The 16138-nt window shown below is 39.4% G+C and overlaps 1 protein-coding gene across 10 annotated transcripts in view; it reads left to right on the forward strand.

The window, feature by feature from the left end:
- Positions 1–16138, forward strand: part of CUNH4orf19 (chromosome unknown C4orf19 homolog) — a 43435-nt gene that overhangs the window by 2551 nt on the left and 24746 nt on the right. Inside the window, exon 2 of one of the 10 annotated variants that reach the window (XM_051790081.1) lies at positions 7376–7459. The exons of the other annotated variants lie outside the window; for them this stretch is intronic. The gene's annotated coding sequence lies outside the window, so the exon portion shown is untranslated. The remainder of the gene's footprint in view (positions 1–7375; positions 7460–16138) is intronic. 10 annotated transcript variants of the gene reach the window in all.

The raw sequence follows: 16138 nt of genomic DNA on the forward strand, positions 1-16138 counted from the left end.
AGCCAATTCAAATCTTTCAAAAAGCTTGCAGATCTCTGGGAACCTTAACCAGATTTAAGGCTAATATTGAAAATCATCAATCTGATGATTTTTGCACAGTTCTAGGTAGGTGGGAAGATAGAGCAAAAGCTTCAAGTGAAGGGAACCACGGCTTCCTTCCTTGGAAAGCCTGGTTAAAAGTGGTCACTGCGCAAGGTAAACATTTCTGAGTGTTGAGGCCCTTCTCTAATCACACTGTTGTTTGTACCTGAGCTCAAGGAAACAAACTTGCTAAAAGTATTTGCTCTCAGACTTTACTGAATAAAAGCCAAGGAAAGCCTTTATTCACATCTTTCAGGAAGGGATGGTCTTTTGCTATGTTTGCACAGTATCCAATTAAACATGGCCTCAGCATTGTCTACATCTTCCACTGATACTGTTTCACTAAAGACTTAAGGTGGGAGGGACTCAATCCACTAAAACACGATGAAATGTAGTCAGGCCATAAATATTTTATTGGAATTTACAATTTCTCCTTCAGACCTGTTTTTTCTGAGGATTATATATGGTCACCTGTCAGCCCACAAAACAAAGTTGTGATGTGGAGGTCGTGGCTAACCAGAGCAGGTGGCCAAATCCCCACTGCTCCTTAACCAGGAGCACCTCATTTAGCACCTGATCATGCTAGAGAAGCAATGTCAAAACTTCACACCCAAGCAATGGTGCATGAAAATCATTGATTTTTGCTGAGCTACACAAGAGTGCTGGCAAGCAGGATGTATTGTTAAGGAGGATAGGTATAAAACACAATGCAGTTTTACTTATTGAAAATTTGATATCAAAATGGACAAAATAAATGAGTTTCAGTAGAAAGGTCAAAAGGGATTCCTGTAAATAGGAAAAAAAAGGCAGCAATTTTCCCGTGAGTTCTCCTCTGAGTCACTTTCACTTAGACATATGGAAGAACTTTAAAATTTTATTAAGAACTGAATACATTGCTTGGAAACTAAACATTTAATCACTCACAGCAGGAAAAAAAAGGCACAAGTTTTCTTCTTCTGTGTGACTTTTTTCTGTCTGCCATTTTTATACAAGTTTATTTAATTTCTATTTTTCACTTTAATCACAGATGTTTGCTGCAAAGCCACAGATGCTTTCTGGTTAGAAAAGTATTTCTGGTTGAATACTCTATTAATAATTCACATAAGTTACTTTTCCATTTAGGATAGCAAAGAGGAGTAAGCCATCTCCTTGGGGCTTACTCTTTTGAATGCTACCAGTTGGGCTTGGGCCAACTTTGCATCACTTCCCAACTATTTAATAATTTGTGTATTTCCATTAAAGAGCAGTTAATTGTGTGATTTTATGCAAATTAGGTCCAATGCCTTGCTATTACAGGCAATCTGCTTTTCAGAAAGAGCTGAGTAACGAGGACAAGTGTATCCCATTTACTGAAAATCCTTTCAGTGTGAAGTCCAGTGTGAACTTCTCACACTGCCTCCAGTGGGAACAGTATCATATCTTCACATTGCCAACAGAGGACAGGAGAAGAAGAAATAACCTGATGCAAGGAGTGCCAGTGCTACCCAGCACATTGTTGCCAGCAGAAACAGCATGGCAGCAGTATGGGTTTGCCTGTGCAAGAGAGCTCTCCAGACCATACCAAAGAGCAGAAGCTCTCCAGACCATACCAAAATAGATTATTTCACGTCCAATCTCCCATGCTCAGGACAGGTGCATCTGGATGTTAAGGCACTTTGCCCAGGCAGGTTGGCATTAATGTCCTCTTACGATACACCCTGATACAGAGTCTCTGACAGCAGCTTTCAGGCAGGAGAGGCAGGGAGTGACCCAAATGAGCCATATAGAGCCACATTTCCACAGTCCTGAGGACCCCTCAAGACTGTGGGTCTGTTCCTTCCCTGACTACCTACCCTCCCCACTGAATTTATTGCAATGAGTATATTTATTAACTGGAATGTATTTCTTACACTCACTTCCCCCTTCGTCCCACAGCCACTGTGAAACATTGTTTTATCAGCAGTAGATTTGGGAGTGCCCAGCTTTATCTACCTTATTAAGCACCTGAGCTTTGTGCAATAGCCTAGGATGCAGAAAACACTACCTGTGCCCCAACACACCCACCCAGCAAGTTCCTCCTCTCCCTTCTGGGCTGTGTGCTCCCTCCTACAACCGGGCTGTGCAGAAGGACACCCCACCAAAACCCAGGTCCACCGTGCCAGGGCACCTCCCAGTCCTGGGGCTGCAGCCCACGGCCAGCGTGGGCTCCCTTGCCTGCTGCTCCTCTTGCCCAGCCAGTGAATCCATACTGCTCCACCACATTACAGCCAGTTTATTTCCTCAAAAAGAAGTGTTATTCACTCTTACTCCTCTATGGCGAGCAAGCTTAATAGCAACCGTATTTGTGTGATTTTAACACTACAAATTTCCATGGAGCTATTCTTCTCCTCTACTTCGGATCTACTCATAGTAAAAGAAGCATAAGTCTCAGGCTAATTCATACTTTTGAAGTAAGCTGGCAGTCTTGTTCACTTATAACTCACTGGAAAACAAGCAGTCAGCTGTCAGGAACCTGGATAAAGCTTTGTTAAGGGCCCCTCTGTCTCTATTTTTGGTTTGGGTGTGGCATGGAAAAAACAATATTTACCATCTCAGTAGCTGTGCCCTTGTGTATTTGTTTTCATATTCCTTTTCCCCATGTGAATTTAGCAGATGTTGCACGGCTTGATATCAGCCCTGCATTTTGTTGTCAGAGTACATGCATGTCTCCACTGAACATTAGTAATGAATAGGCAGCGTCTGCACAGAAAAGATACAGATTCAACTGCCATGCACCATTTCAGAGAAAAATGTGGATAAAGGGATAAAGACCAAAAATACCATAAGATTTCATTTTCATGCAAATGAAACAGAAACCACAGTCATCAGTCCTGAATTGAAGGCCACCAGGGGCCTGAGGAGCTATTGCCATGTACAATGTTCAATTTCTGTCCTTAGCATCTCTTTTTAAATTAAAATAATTTGGGAGTATTTTCCATTGCTTTGGATGGATGCACACAGATTGCCAAAAGGTTAATCCATATTTACCAATATACATTAAAAATTAATGCTCAGTGCAATTATCCCATTAATGACCTTCTATAAAAACTTCTCCATTTGCTTTAAGTTTATACAGAGTACAAACATATGGATTTGCTAGTGCACAGATGATCAAAAAACATCAGACAGTTTAAGAAAACAGAGGAAAACCAAGGGCAAAGAGCTTGATGCTAGGGCTGCTTTCACAGCCAATACCAGCACCATCAAACTACAGCCTTAGTATTGTTTCATTTCCCTGCCATCCTTCCATCATAAAACTTTACAATGGCACCCCTGAAATCAGTGTGTCTGGACTGATTTCAGTCAGTCCAGAGTGAGAGAGCACCTATTTAGCCCAGAGCACCACATTTTGCATGTGGGGGAAGGCCAGGTTTGAGAAGCAAGTAGCTAAATCAGCCCCTTGGCTCTGTGTACGAGGCAGAATTTGAATCAAAGTCTCCCAAACACTTTAATAGTCAAATCTGTTTCTAGATACTAACATACTTTAAAAATCCAACCCAGTGTCAATAACTTTCTTGTCACAGGGCAGTATGTTAAATTGACCAATAAATAAAATTCCAGCGCAGGCAGCAGGTATTTGCTTTATGATAGTGTGACCTGCAACACACCATTTGTAGTTATTGGAACAAGGAGTTCTGCTGGAAATGTCAGCCTGTTCTTAGCGTACAGCATCACAAGCAACTCCACAGCCAAAACATAGACCAGCAAGTTAGACCTAATAGCACAATCTTCATTGATAATTTTGGTGAATATAGTCCATTCCTTTGCACAGGATTAAAAGAAACAGCAAGGGAAAAAAAAAGGATTTTTAAGCTGGCTCAATGCCAGACAACACTAAGTCTTTTAAGGCAATGAATATTTTACTATAGCTTTCAAGTATTGTTCTACTGAGAGACTAAAAAAGGTTGCAAATGCAATCAAGATCAGCAATTCAATAATTCTACAGAAATGCAGTTGCTATCTCACCATTAGCACATCTTAGCCACATTTGGACCTTTTAAATGCAGTGGTCAATTTTTTGGATCTGCCTTGTTCTGAGAAATAATTATTGTAATTACAATGTAAAAGCTCTTTGCTCTTGTTCACAAAATTGTGAACTAATCATTCCCTTAGCCACCCATCATCACTCAATGTCTGTGAAGGAAATTGGTTTAAAATAAGCAAACGGAAAAGTTCACTCACACTCTAAACAGCTCTAGATTAAATTATCTCTATGCTTTACACATGAATCTAAACGCTATATTTAAAAGAAAATAAAACCCCTTTGAATCAAAAAGAATTCATGTAAGAGAAAAAGTCATATCATATAAAAGGGTCTTTATTAAGGTATTGTATCAGAGTAATTGCTTGAAGATTTTTTTCAGCGTGACTTCTAGTGTTTTCTGTATTTTTCAGTTTTAAAAGGTTTGTTATCCATTTTCACAATCTTTTGTAACCATACTTTTCTACTCTCTGCTGACCGTTCTTTATGTGAAATGTTCAGGAACAACGAGGTTAAAAAATGCATCCCGGTACGTTTCCCGTACTTGTTAGGTAGAAGGAGCATTGTGTAAGGGAAGCACGTCGAGCAATGAAACTGGGGGAAAAGACACCCTGCTCTCCACTACCCCAAAAAAAGGATGAATGAAAAAGAAATGCATGAGGTACATGAATAACTTTCAGGCTATGTCTGATCTGAGAGCAGACACAGATATAATCTGATAAATAAACTGATTTATATGGCTTATGCTGTTTTAGAAGGTTTTCTAATTTTAGTGTACATAGTTGATCCTTCTCAAACATTCCCATAGCTGAGTAGGTCTAAGTAGTACTAGATTACAGACTACAAGATCATTTCAGAAATAACTGCTTGAGCCAGGCACACCCTAGCCTAACTATTCACCAAAATACCTGATTGGTGCCCCTACATGCTAGGCATCTGAACTATGGACCACCAATACTTGACATCATCATCATGGCTGGGCTTCGCGAATGAAGATTTAGAAAGGCTCTATCCATGTTTGTTACAAGCAAGCACGCTGGTGGCATAACTAACAGTATTACTATTTTGCTCATAGAATAAACTAATTTTGCTCCCACAACATGTAAAATTCTTCTGCTGAGGAAAGGATCTTCTCCAGGTGTTCCAATGCAAGCCAAATTACTTGTCTGGATTTCATGTTGTGATCCAATTAAAAAGCAGCAAAAATAAGGAATAATTATAAAAGTGATAAAGTTATTTTTACCACTGTTTCCATGCAGGACAACTGTGTAAGGTTGCTTTAATTTTTAAGATGACCAAAGTCAAATTTTTCTTTCAAACCCAACTCATCTGCACCAAGTATGTTGTTCTCCAAGTGTTATTTTTACTTCTCCAACCCCATTCTTCTGTGTATGCCTTAGCCCAAACACTGTGCCCTATGCATAGCTATCTGATTCTGAGACCTGCTAGGAGCTATGAATTTGGGCAAGTGGCCAAGTAGTTCATTCATCATCCTCTGTTTCAGTCTTGCCAGAAAAATATATGTTTTGTCTGAACAATGAATTTATAGCATGTGCTTTGTGGGTCATACCTACTCCTCTGTGTATAATTCACTTTGGCCTAGCAGTAACAAACTAAAGATGTAACTCTTGCAAACTCGAGCTACTTATAAACAGGTTTCAGTATCTTTTCTTTATGTATGCATTCCAATTTGAAGATCCAGTTATAACTTGAAATCTTCCCAAGAGAGTTTTCAGTCTTCCAGTCACACAAAATAGCTTTTTTTCCTCTATCTACTTAAGTTTCCTTTGAAATAGTGAAACCAACATTGACTCTTTTCCCTGTGGGTTCTGTTTGCTTAAACCTGTTAAGCTGTCACATATGTTAAAAGTGCCTGTGTCAAACAATTTTGAAGTTTGTAAACCACTGATTCTTCTAATCTTCTGAAACTGTTTTCCACTCTCTATGTCATTCTAGCTCGATGCAAAAAAAGAGACAAATCTGCAAAAAAAACTGTTTCATAATACCAGTGTTTTGAGATGAACCCCAGAAGAACTTATTGCAAACTTGTGGTTTGCACTGCTGTAACAGCTGCATTAAATGACTATTTGTCAGGATAAAGTAAACCTGACTGAATTTCTCTAAAGTACACTTAGGACAAAAAATCCAGCAGTGGTATGCTCTGTGTTACAGGGCTTATACTGTTCAGTACCATGCCAAGAAAGAGCCTAGATTTGTATTCTGCTCTTGACATGAACTATATTTAATCATAGACTGAAATTTTTTTGTTCATTACAACACATTTTTTTCTGGCCTGTTCAGTTCTACTTTCTCTCACTTTCCTACAGCCTGCAGTATTGCTCAGTCCACAGAGCTCACTGTGCAGTGCAGTGCTAACACAGTTGAACAACTCACCTCAATACTGGCACAAATTCTCTAACCCAAGGACTGAGTCCATCAAGAGCCTTCTGGCCTCCTGTTTCCCAACCTGTGCAAATCTATTGTTGCTCTGCAGAATTTGTACTTTATTCAGGTTGTTTTGGTTTTCCTCATCTCCATGGCATTCCCAGCAAGGAGCATATTATCCAAAGATATAAAAAAGCCTTTTGTACTCCAGAAGATATACAGGGTTTCCTGAATAAGACTCTGGAAAAGAAATTTTTACATGAGTAAATATACTACTTTCCAGGAAAAATCATGCTCCTTCTCCCAAACAAAATGGAAAAGTTAGCTGCATCAAGCCTTGCAGATTTTAGAGTCCTTCATCCTCAAAACTCCCTCATCACACAGCTTTTGCAGCTCATTTGACAGAAGGAAAATTAAGCTTTAATTGGCAAAGACACCATGCATTTATGCCAGGAAAATCCCACACAAATTGAAATTAATCAATAGCACAGAAACCCCTCCCACCTACCACATGGAACTCAGTCTCCAAAAATCTGCAGACTCTCTCTAGGGTGGTATTTGCAATAAGCATGTTTGCAGAACTAGCTTCACTCTCCTTCCCACACAGAGAGATCTTTTGCTACTTTCCCTCCCATGAGAAAAATAACACACCTATGTGGAAAACAAAGGCTAGAGCATCCATCATAAAGGCTAGAAAAGCCTGAATGCAGAAAATCTTCTCCTTACTGAGCCATTACTCTTTTCTTCCAGTGAGAAACACTGTAATTCTAGTCCAGCAAAACGCAACACAAACATGATTTAGCACTCATGTCAATGAGCCCTTTTGAAAGGCCTGTTAACAAAGCTGAGCCTGTACCAGAGCCTGAGTTTACCCTCCTACTTTCTCCAGGCACTTCTTTTGCTTTCCAGGAGGCCTGAAGATTTCTTTATGGAAGAAAGATTGCAATTGATTACCACAAAGCTTTCCATGAATGGTCTTTTTGAAGCATCCAGGTGAGATGTTTGGAAGATTCCAAGGTGTTTGTTACTCACAGCATACAATTACCCAGCTCCCGTTATACTTTAGGTCTTTTGCCCCCTCCCTTCCTGTAGGACTTCTCTCTATAAAGAGACCTATAGGTGCCTTGTCTCTGAGCTACTATCAGGTTTTTGCAGCATTTTCTTGTTTGTGTTACAGCAGCATCTACTGGCACTGTAAGTGATAAAGGTCTCATTGATCCATCTGTCCCAGAGACATCTAATAACACATACTATATTTAAACATTTATAGATTACCTAGACAGATCCAGACTGGATCCAGACTTCTGGCACCTCCTTACTTTTGGGAGAATAAGGAGGCACAACCCAATTCCATCTTGCTTATTAGTAGAGAATACATTATCCCTGCAAAATAAATGTTCAAGTTTTAATCCCTTTGGATTTAGGAGGCGCATAGTTGCAGGTACCTGAAATCCCAAGTAATGGGTGACATCAGGAGGTTATTACATAACCTGTGGTGACCACTGCCTCATGTGGCTTTGACAGCAGTGGGTTCCAGTGTCTATACTGTGTTTAAGGGGGGCTCAGAGCCCACCCAGAGCAGCAGGAACTCTTCAAGACAAAGGAAACACCAGGTTTGAAAAGCTTAGGTTGCTTTGGACAATGTGGTTGTCAAGCTGCCTTCCTCAAAGAGAAGGGACCTGCCATGAGCATACTGCTGTCAAGTCCAGTAATAGGACTTAGGACAGTTAAACAGATTTTTCTGGGCAAAGTCTTATGCATAACAAACACCAATATCCCACAGAGTTGTGGGAGGGGGGGCTTGGACTTGAGAATTGGATTTTTGTGGGTTTCAAACCACAACACTAGGTAAGGCTTTTATGAATTGTTCTGCCATGATGTGGCACCTGACTGCTGCTGAAGCTGGACTGGAGCTATGTTCCACAACCACTCTTGCAGTGCACCCACTGCTGGAGCAACAGAGAGCACAAGCAGGCAGTGCCAGCAGAAAAGCCACAAACAGACTGTTGGGAGTTAGTCAGGCCTATTATTCACAAAGCTGTCCTCCCCAGTCATTGCTCCACCCAAACCACACAGCTAATTGCCCTCATGTTAATCTTTACCACCTGTTTCCTTCTTCTTAGACTTTGCCTGTGGAGACATCCTTTTCCCAAGACTGATTTCCCAAGTTTCCACAATTCTTTCATGTTTGAAAAACTTTCTACTAGCTGAAAAAGTAATAAATGGGAAAAAAAAAGAAAGTAAAAGGGATCTTCCAATACAGCTTGAACTAGCCAAGTTTCTGCGAATGTCAAGACCTCTAGTTCACCAGCTCTCACCTTATGGGCTCAGATTAAGCTCTAGCCACAGCAGACTGCTGTTTTTTCCAGCACTTTTGTTCATTATGAATTTTCAAAGTCACTTTTTCCTTTTGAATACATACAGCATAGGACAAGGAATAGGTGAGAAAAGGGACAGCTCTTGGTAGTAGTTCAGTATCACAGAAATTTAATTGTGACAGAAAACTACACAGCAAGTCACTCATGTCACTTTTGCAAGAAAGTTTTGCTACAGAGAAAATAAAAACATAAGCATTTAAAGGATTTCAGGGGGTAATATGCCAAATAGCACAGTGTGAAAAAGCCTTCTTTCCTGTAAAGGACAAAAATATCTTATTCCTTCAGACCCCTTTCTCACCTAATCACAATGAGATGTGTAGACTCAAACTTGATCAGACAGAAGAAGGGTTAAGAGAGCACTGACTACATTTTTATGCAGATTTGCCTGTCCATCCTAGCTGAAATGAATTCTGATGTCTTTTTGACATGAACAAGGTAGGATTTGATAGAATCTAGCAGCTATCTGAGTCTCAATAAGTAACTCTCTTTCCTGTCACTTCACTATCTAATCTTACCAGCACTGTGATCCACACTGGGACAGCAGCTCAGTTCTTTGATATCAAACTAGCAGACTGACAAGGAGCACAAAAACTAAGCCCTAATATTTCTTCCAGGGCTCCAAGAACTTCAAAGCTCTCTCAAATAGCTAAAGATCACCACAAAGATCATGCTATGAAGTTAAAGGGGAAATGGTCTTTTCACAAAGAATTTTAAAAAGAAACCACAAGAAAACTATGTTTTCTCAACCAGAACAAAGATACATTTTTTTTGCAGCTTCTGTAAACCAGACTTACCTTTCCCTATTCATCCTTATTAACACATGTCATCTGAAAAAATATACACAACAAATAGGAATGTCTCTAGATGTCAAAATCTGGGAAGTGTATATGGTGAATCACCACACCAAAAGACCTAGAACACTGCAGTGCAAGGGACAGCACAGACCCTTACAGGCTCCGGTGTCCCCAGTCCACACAAGCATCCCTGCCACTAGAACCTGAGAAAAGCTTAAAGAGCTAAGAGAAAAAAGTTCTTTATTACTGGAGATAATACTTATTCTTAGTTCCTATAGATCACTTGGGCCCTCAGTTAAATGTGATTTGTAAAAGAAAAGCCATGTATCAATATTTGTTTTGGGATGCATAATAGAGCTCGAGGATTTTAACTGATTTTAACAATAAAAAAATAGGTTTTGTCAAAGCTGAGGAACCATCCATTGAAAGAATGAAACCACAGGACTGAAGAACTGATAAAAGTCATATCTGATTACACTGTAGAAAAAGGAAGTCTTTTCTACAGACTTAATCACCCTCAGTAACTCCAAAATTTCAATACATCTCATTCAAGATGTGATACACAGCATTTGTGAGTGTAAAATCAAAAGGAATACTGAGGATTCTCTGCTTAAAATCCCTAGAATGCAAACAAATCATACCAGCTAGTAAGTTAAAACTACAACAGAGAAATAAATACCTTCTTTACAGATGAAGTGATCAAAGACTGCAAACAGTGAGAATCTCTCTCATCATTTAAAACCATGCCTTTGCTTTCAATCCTGCATATGCAGATTGCAAGTAAATACTAACACCTGGCAAAGAAGGCAGTCTCATGTCAGGGCACCACAGGGATCTTTTGGCACTGGAAATGTGACAACCCAAGCTGTATTAAATGCTACAGTAGCATTGCTTCAGCTGCAAAACCATTGCCTAGAGCAGCTCATAGAAAGACCAGTGTGTACTATACACAGCTCTAAAAAAAGGGTGGTGTTGCACTGGCATAGTTAAACTGAAGCAATTCTGTACATAAGAAAATGATGCACTGATTTAAAACTGGTTTATTTATTAGTTTATTCTTGCTTCTCAACAGTGCCATATCTATAGGCAAAGTAGGCTTCAGTCTTAAGATGCTTGGACTATCAGTCTCATAGGATAAGCAATTTTAAATTAAGGAAGAAGTTGCAAGAAAAAGTAATTTCACGCTTTGAAAAGAACTGTCATTTATTTCAAAGGCTTGGAACCTAGAACCATCAGTTCAGAATCTTATCCAAATGTTGATGTCATCAATGCATTTTAAAGCAGCTTTCAATTAGGTTAAATAAAGAAAACAGAAGCTGATGAAGAAAGCCCAGTAAGAATTTCTATTTCTAGATAAAACTGCTTTAAATGCATAATCAATTCTGCTAACTGTGGGATGCGATGCACATGATTGAGTTTATAGGTGTTTAGTGAGAGTTTTGTGCCACTCAGTATGCTACTGTGAATAGTCAGCACAAAGATAATGATATAAATATAAAAGAGTGGGCCTATAACCTCTACTCTTTCTCATTGAAAAAGTGAGCATTTGCTCTGGGCTGCAACAGCATTTGCTTTCCTTCTAAAATGTTTCATCAGCCTAAATTCAAAAACAGTCCTTTTTCAGTTTTCTTAGCTCAAATGAACATACAGACAAGGCAAGCATTCAGGGAACATTTCCTGTATTTAAACTCTCTCAATTAACAGTGCTGTAACCCAAGTCCCATCCAAGCCATAACAGGATCTTAAGAAAGCTAAACTGTATCAGTGTGGAAATCTGTAGCTGAAAGAGAAGAAATAAAAATTAGGTCAGTCTAATTGAATTGCAGTAGTTTGTCTGAAAAATGCCTTTGCTACCCACTTTGAAAGGGCATTAGAGGCAACATTAGGGAATTCTTTTCATTTTGAAAATCTTCTTCATTACTGCCTGCTTTACTGAAACGACTTCCAAAATCTTCATCTTTGCTTTGCTTAGAGGACTCACTGCTGATACCTCCTCCTGAGCTTTTATTTGTCTGGAGGATAAAAATACTGCCAATGTTACAGCTAGAACTTTCAAGTGGACAAGGGGAAGCTGGCTTCAGCAGGATTTTATGTGCCTTTTCAGCCCTTATGTGCACATTAAATTCTAACAAAAATGCTTGTGTTTCTTACCCAGAGGAGCTCCCCCACTGCAGTCTGGTCTTGGTCTGTTTTGTGCAGCATGCTACCTGCACAAAGGAGAAAAGTGTAGAGCTATTAACTATTTCAGCAATGGGGTTTACTGGCCTTTGGGTACAGCTTTACACCTCCCACAAACAAGTTGAGGAACTTCAGGAAAAGCAGTAAGCCTTGAGTAAGACTCATACTAACACTTCACTGACAGCAGCTCCAGCCTTGGCTCTCCAGGACTAGATGCTCCCCTAGATTGCAATCCTCATCCCCTAGATGTGACAGGGGTGTTCACACTGTGGGTGCAAGTATTTCATAACAAATTGTAAAACAAATATATGTGTAATTTTTAGCAGAGGTTGATTACACTGATCACTGATGTAAGATGAGCCACTTAAATGTATGTCAACTATAGAATAAGGGTCATCCATTTGTTCCACTCAGTATCATACTTCTGAAGTAAGAGAAAACTTGGCTCCACTCTCTCAACAGAAACTCATTCTCAAAAGCAGGATGTACCTTACCAAAAGCAGGAGAAAGAAGCAGCAGGCACTGTGATTCACTTACCTTTCTGGAGGAATGTACACTATTAAAAACTAAATTTGATAGTGTAGGACTTTCCACACTCTAAACACAGCTAGTAGGAATATATACATCTATATATGCATATAACAAAGGTGATGAGGAAAACCTGCTCCCAAGTCTGTGTTTGCTACCATTGAGTATTCAAAATGATCCAAAGCACTTCACTTCCTCATTGGTTCATTCATTTGTGTCAATGTAATATTCACACAATTACAAACTATGATGAACAAGTCCCACTCTGAAATTTGAGCCCTAAAGGCTGCATATGTTATCCAAATATATAACCTAATGCTAAGAACATTGGGATTCGTTCAACCACAAATTTATGTAATTTCAATTATTTCTAATGTTGCAATAGAAGCATCATGTTCAACTCATCATAGCTCAGAACATTTTTCTATTACATCTTCTGGAAAAGAAATACCGTTCTTCAAAGTTCCACAATTTTCGTAGCCTTCAGCAAAATACATTTCTCACCTTTATTAGCACAATCTTTACTATTAAGCCATTTACCTAAGTTAGTTTTTGACTGACTCTCCAATCTGACTGACAGGATTATAGACATAATGTGTTTCCTCAAGGGATTTTTCAACTTACAGAATCAGTCTGCAAATTTCTCACTGTCTAAATTATAACCCATGATTTAGTGTCATCCATTTACAGATCCTCAAAATCACGAATAGAGGGAGATTGTATTTCTACAGGTGGTTCCCCATGGCCCTTTGCCAACAAAAGCTTAGGAGCTTATGACAGTGAATTACACTTCAGAAACCATCCTGTTTTTTGTAGCTAAATTTGATGTTGCTTTGTCACCACTGCCTGAAAATAGTGAGAGACTGGAAGATGCCTGGGTGCCTCAGAATACCACTTACAGAGACAGGCCCTAAGGAAGATAGCTGCAACCCAGATAAAAGCTGGCAAGACTAGCTAATCACATGGATATATTTGCATCAGGTAGTGCATGCCACAGCAGACAGTTTTAATGAAAAACATACTGGAAAGAGCAGACAAACACCTGCAGCACACACATCTCCCCTTCCCCTCCACCAATAAATAGAAGTTGTATGAACATAGAAACACAAGCTCCCCAGTAAGAGCAAGCAAGGAAAAGATCCACAGCAGGTCTGCAGATAGGGCCTGCAGGGGGTAGAATCATAGAATCAGCCAGGTTGGAAGGAACCTCTGAGATCATCAAGTCCAACCCTAGATCCAACACCGCTGTGGTTACTAGACCATGGCACTAAGTGCCACATCCAGTCTCCTCTTAAAAACCTCCAGGGACAGTGAATCCACTACTTCCCTGGGCAGCCCATTCCAATGTCTGATTACCGTCTCTGTAAAGAATTTCTTCCTAATATCCAACCTAAACCTCCCCTGGCAGAGCTTAAGACCATGCCCTCTTGTCCTACTGACAGTTGTCTGGGAGAAGAGACCAACCCCCACCCGGCTACAACCTCCTTTCAGGAAGTTGTAGAGAGTGATGAAGTCTCCTCTGAGCCTGAGCATCAGAAGAACAGCATGAGGTCAGGCTTTACAGCACATCCTTGGCTCCGCCCAGTTGCAAGTCATCTCTTATTGCCCAGTGACACCATGGCATCACATGGTTCAGGCACTGAGCCTCAGTGTTTCCCATACAGCACAACAGCTGAAAACAAGCCTTTGCCCCAGTGCACCCCCATGAAGCTCCTGACACAATGCAGAGACAGGTCAAACAGCTAAAGTCAGGGTACGACCTGCAGACAAGGCCTTGCCCTTAATTTGTCAGATGCTTCAGCAATCAAGTAATAAAACAACACAGAGCCAAGTTTAACACTGAAGTACAAGTCATTCACAGTCCAGCTTTTACCAAGCTTCAGGATCATGCAAGTTTCTTCCCCTTGGAGGAAGGCCCACTGCCATGGAGAAGACACGGTAGAACATGAAGCAATGAAGGCTAAAGAGCAATAGATTTCAGTTCACACTAATATGTGCTGGAAATTGTGGTAAAAAGGAGTAAAGAAAATGTAGCATCTTCTATATTCCTTATGGAATGGCCTTACCCAGAAATGAGGCCAACAGCTGGGGATAGGATGATGATTTACTTCTTTAGCCATCCCTACATAAGACCCCAGAGCGTGCAAAACGGCCTTTACACAAAGTTGTGCTGATGAAATCAGATTGATGACTTTTTTTACATAATAAAATGCTGTCAGGTATAGTGTTAATAATAATTTAAGAAATTATCTAAGGCTTTGATTAAAGATGTTATATATAGATGAGAAAGGTAAAATATTTATTCTACAGTTCAATAAAAAAATGTTCTCTTATAACAAACACAAAGATGAGTCGCCCGGTGTCTGGCATTCTTTGTGAATATTTACCAGAATTACCAGTGTCAGCATCTGGCCAATGTAGCTATGAGTGTGTTAAACACTAAAACATAGAAAAGAGCATTTTCTGACTTAAATTTATTATGGATGTTTTTGTTTTGGCATGACTTTTTAAAAAACAAGGATCATGGATCTTGTCAGGGTATGAGCATCATAGGGAAAGGAAGAGAAGTCTGAGAATTTTACCTGAATAAAATATGCAGTGGCTTGCACATTTCAATACTCTTTCTGAATCTTAAGTTCCAGATAAACATTCATAACTGCATTCACCACCAGTCTGGTAATGTTGTTCTGAAATTTAGAGGCTCGATTTTCCTTGAATCTCCAGATAGGTCCTGTCCTTAAACTCTAAGCAGCAACAAAACCAACAAAATAGGTAGAGCTCATACTGCTAGTACAATATCACATGGTTCAAGCAATCATAGGAGCATGGATGCCATTCTGCATCTAAAGTTTTCAGAATGCTCTCACACCAGTAGGCAACACAGGGCATATAAAGCAACATTAAACCATTTTGTCAGTAGTTCAATAAAGCACCACTATTTTCCTACTTTCTTAGAAATTAACTTCCCATCTCAGACATCCACACTAACCAAAAAGTCCCATCCATATAGAAGAGTTCAAAAAATGCTCCCAGTCTTTCTTATTAAATAAATAAATAAATAAATAAATACACATTTCTCAGTACACATTTTTTAAGTCCTCTAGCTGTCCAGACAGCAAAATCCTACACTGCATTGTAGACTAAAGGGAAAGTGTAGCCATCTTGTTATATAACAACATAAATATGGGGGAACACACAATCAGCTCAAAAAAGGGACCAGCTCAGAATGGAGTAAACAAAATTCTTCCTCCAGCATAACAAGTCTGTCTAATTGCCATCTATAAATTTGTTACCAAGGGAAAGAGTGTAATGAGTTTCTACAGAAATAACCCAAACACTATCCAGCATCACAATAGTGAATGTGACAAAATCAGATTTCAGTTTTTAAAAGCTAACAGTTTTAGGAGAATGTAAGTCTTCAGACACAAGAGACTTATAGCCATGATAGATGTGATGTAAAAGTTATATAATACTAGCTCCCCATAATATCAGGGCTGTTTGCACAGTTTTTTCTGAGGTATCTGATGCTGACTACAGCACTGAACTGGGGTCTGATCCAGCCTGACAGTTTCTATGTCTCTTTACATTTAACAGGGTAGAATTAAAAATACAATAAAAATCAAACAATACAGAGACATTCCTGGTGATCCATTGCAGAGACAGTTATAAAAAGAATAAGCTCTCTCCCCCCCCCCTTTTTTTTACCAGAGTGGCAGAATAAACCTATTTGATTTTTTTTTCATGTTATAATTAAATTCCCAATAATGGAAAACAGACAAACCCACTTTTTGTTT

The sequence above is a fragment of the Manacus candei genome, unplaced genomic scaffold, assembly GCF_025592945.1.
Source record: "Manacus candei isolate 608988 ecotype Guabito, Panama unplaced genomic scaffold, ASM2559294v1 h1tg000028l, whole genome shotgun sequence".
In the NCBI taxonomy this organism is placed as follows: Eukaryota; Metazoa; Chordata; class Aves; order Passeriformes; family Pipridae; genus Manacus; species Manacus candei.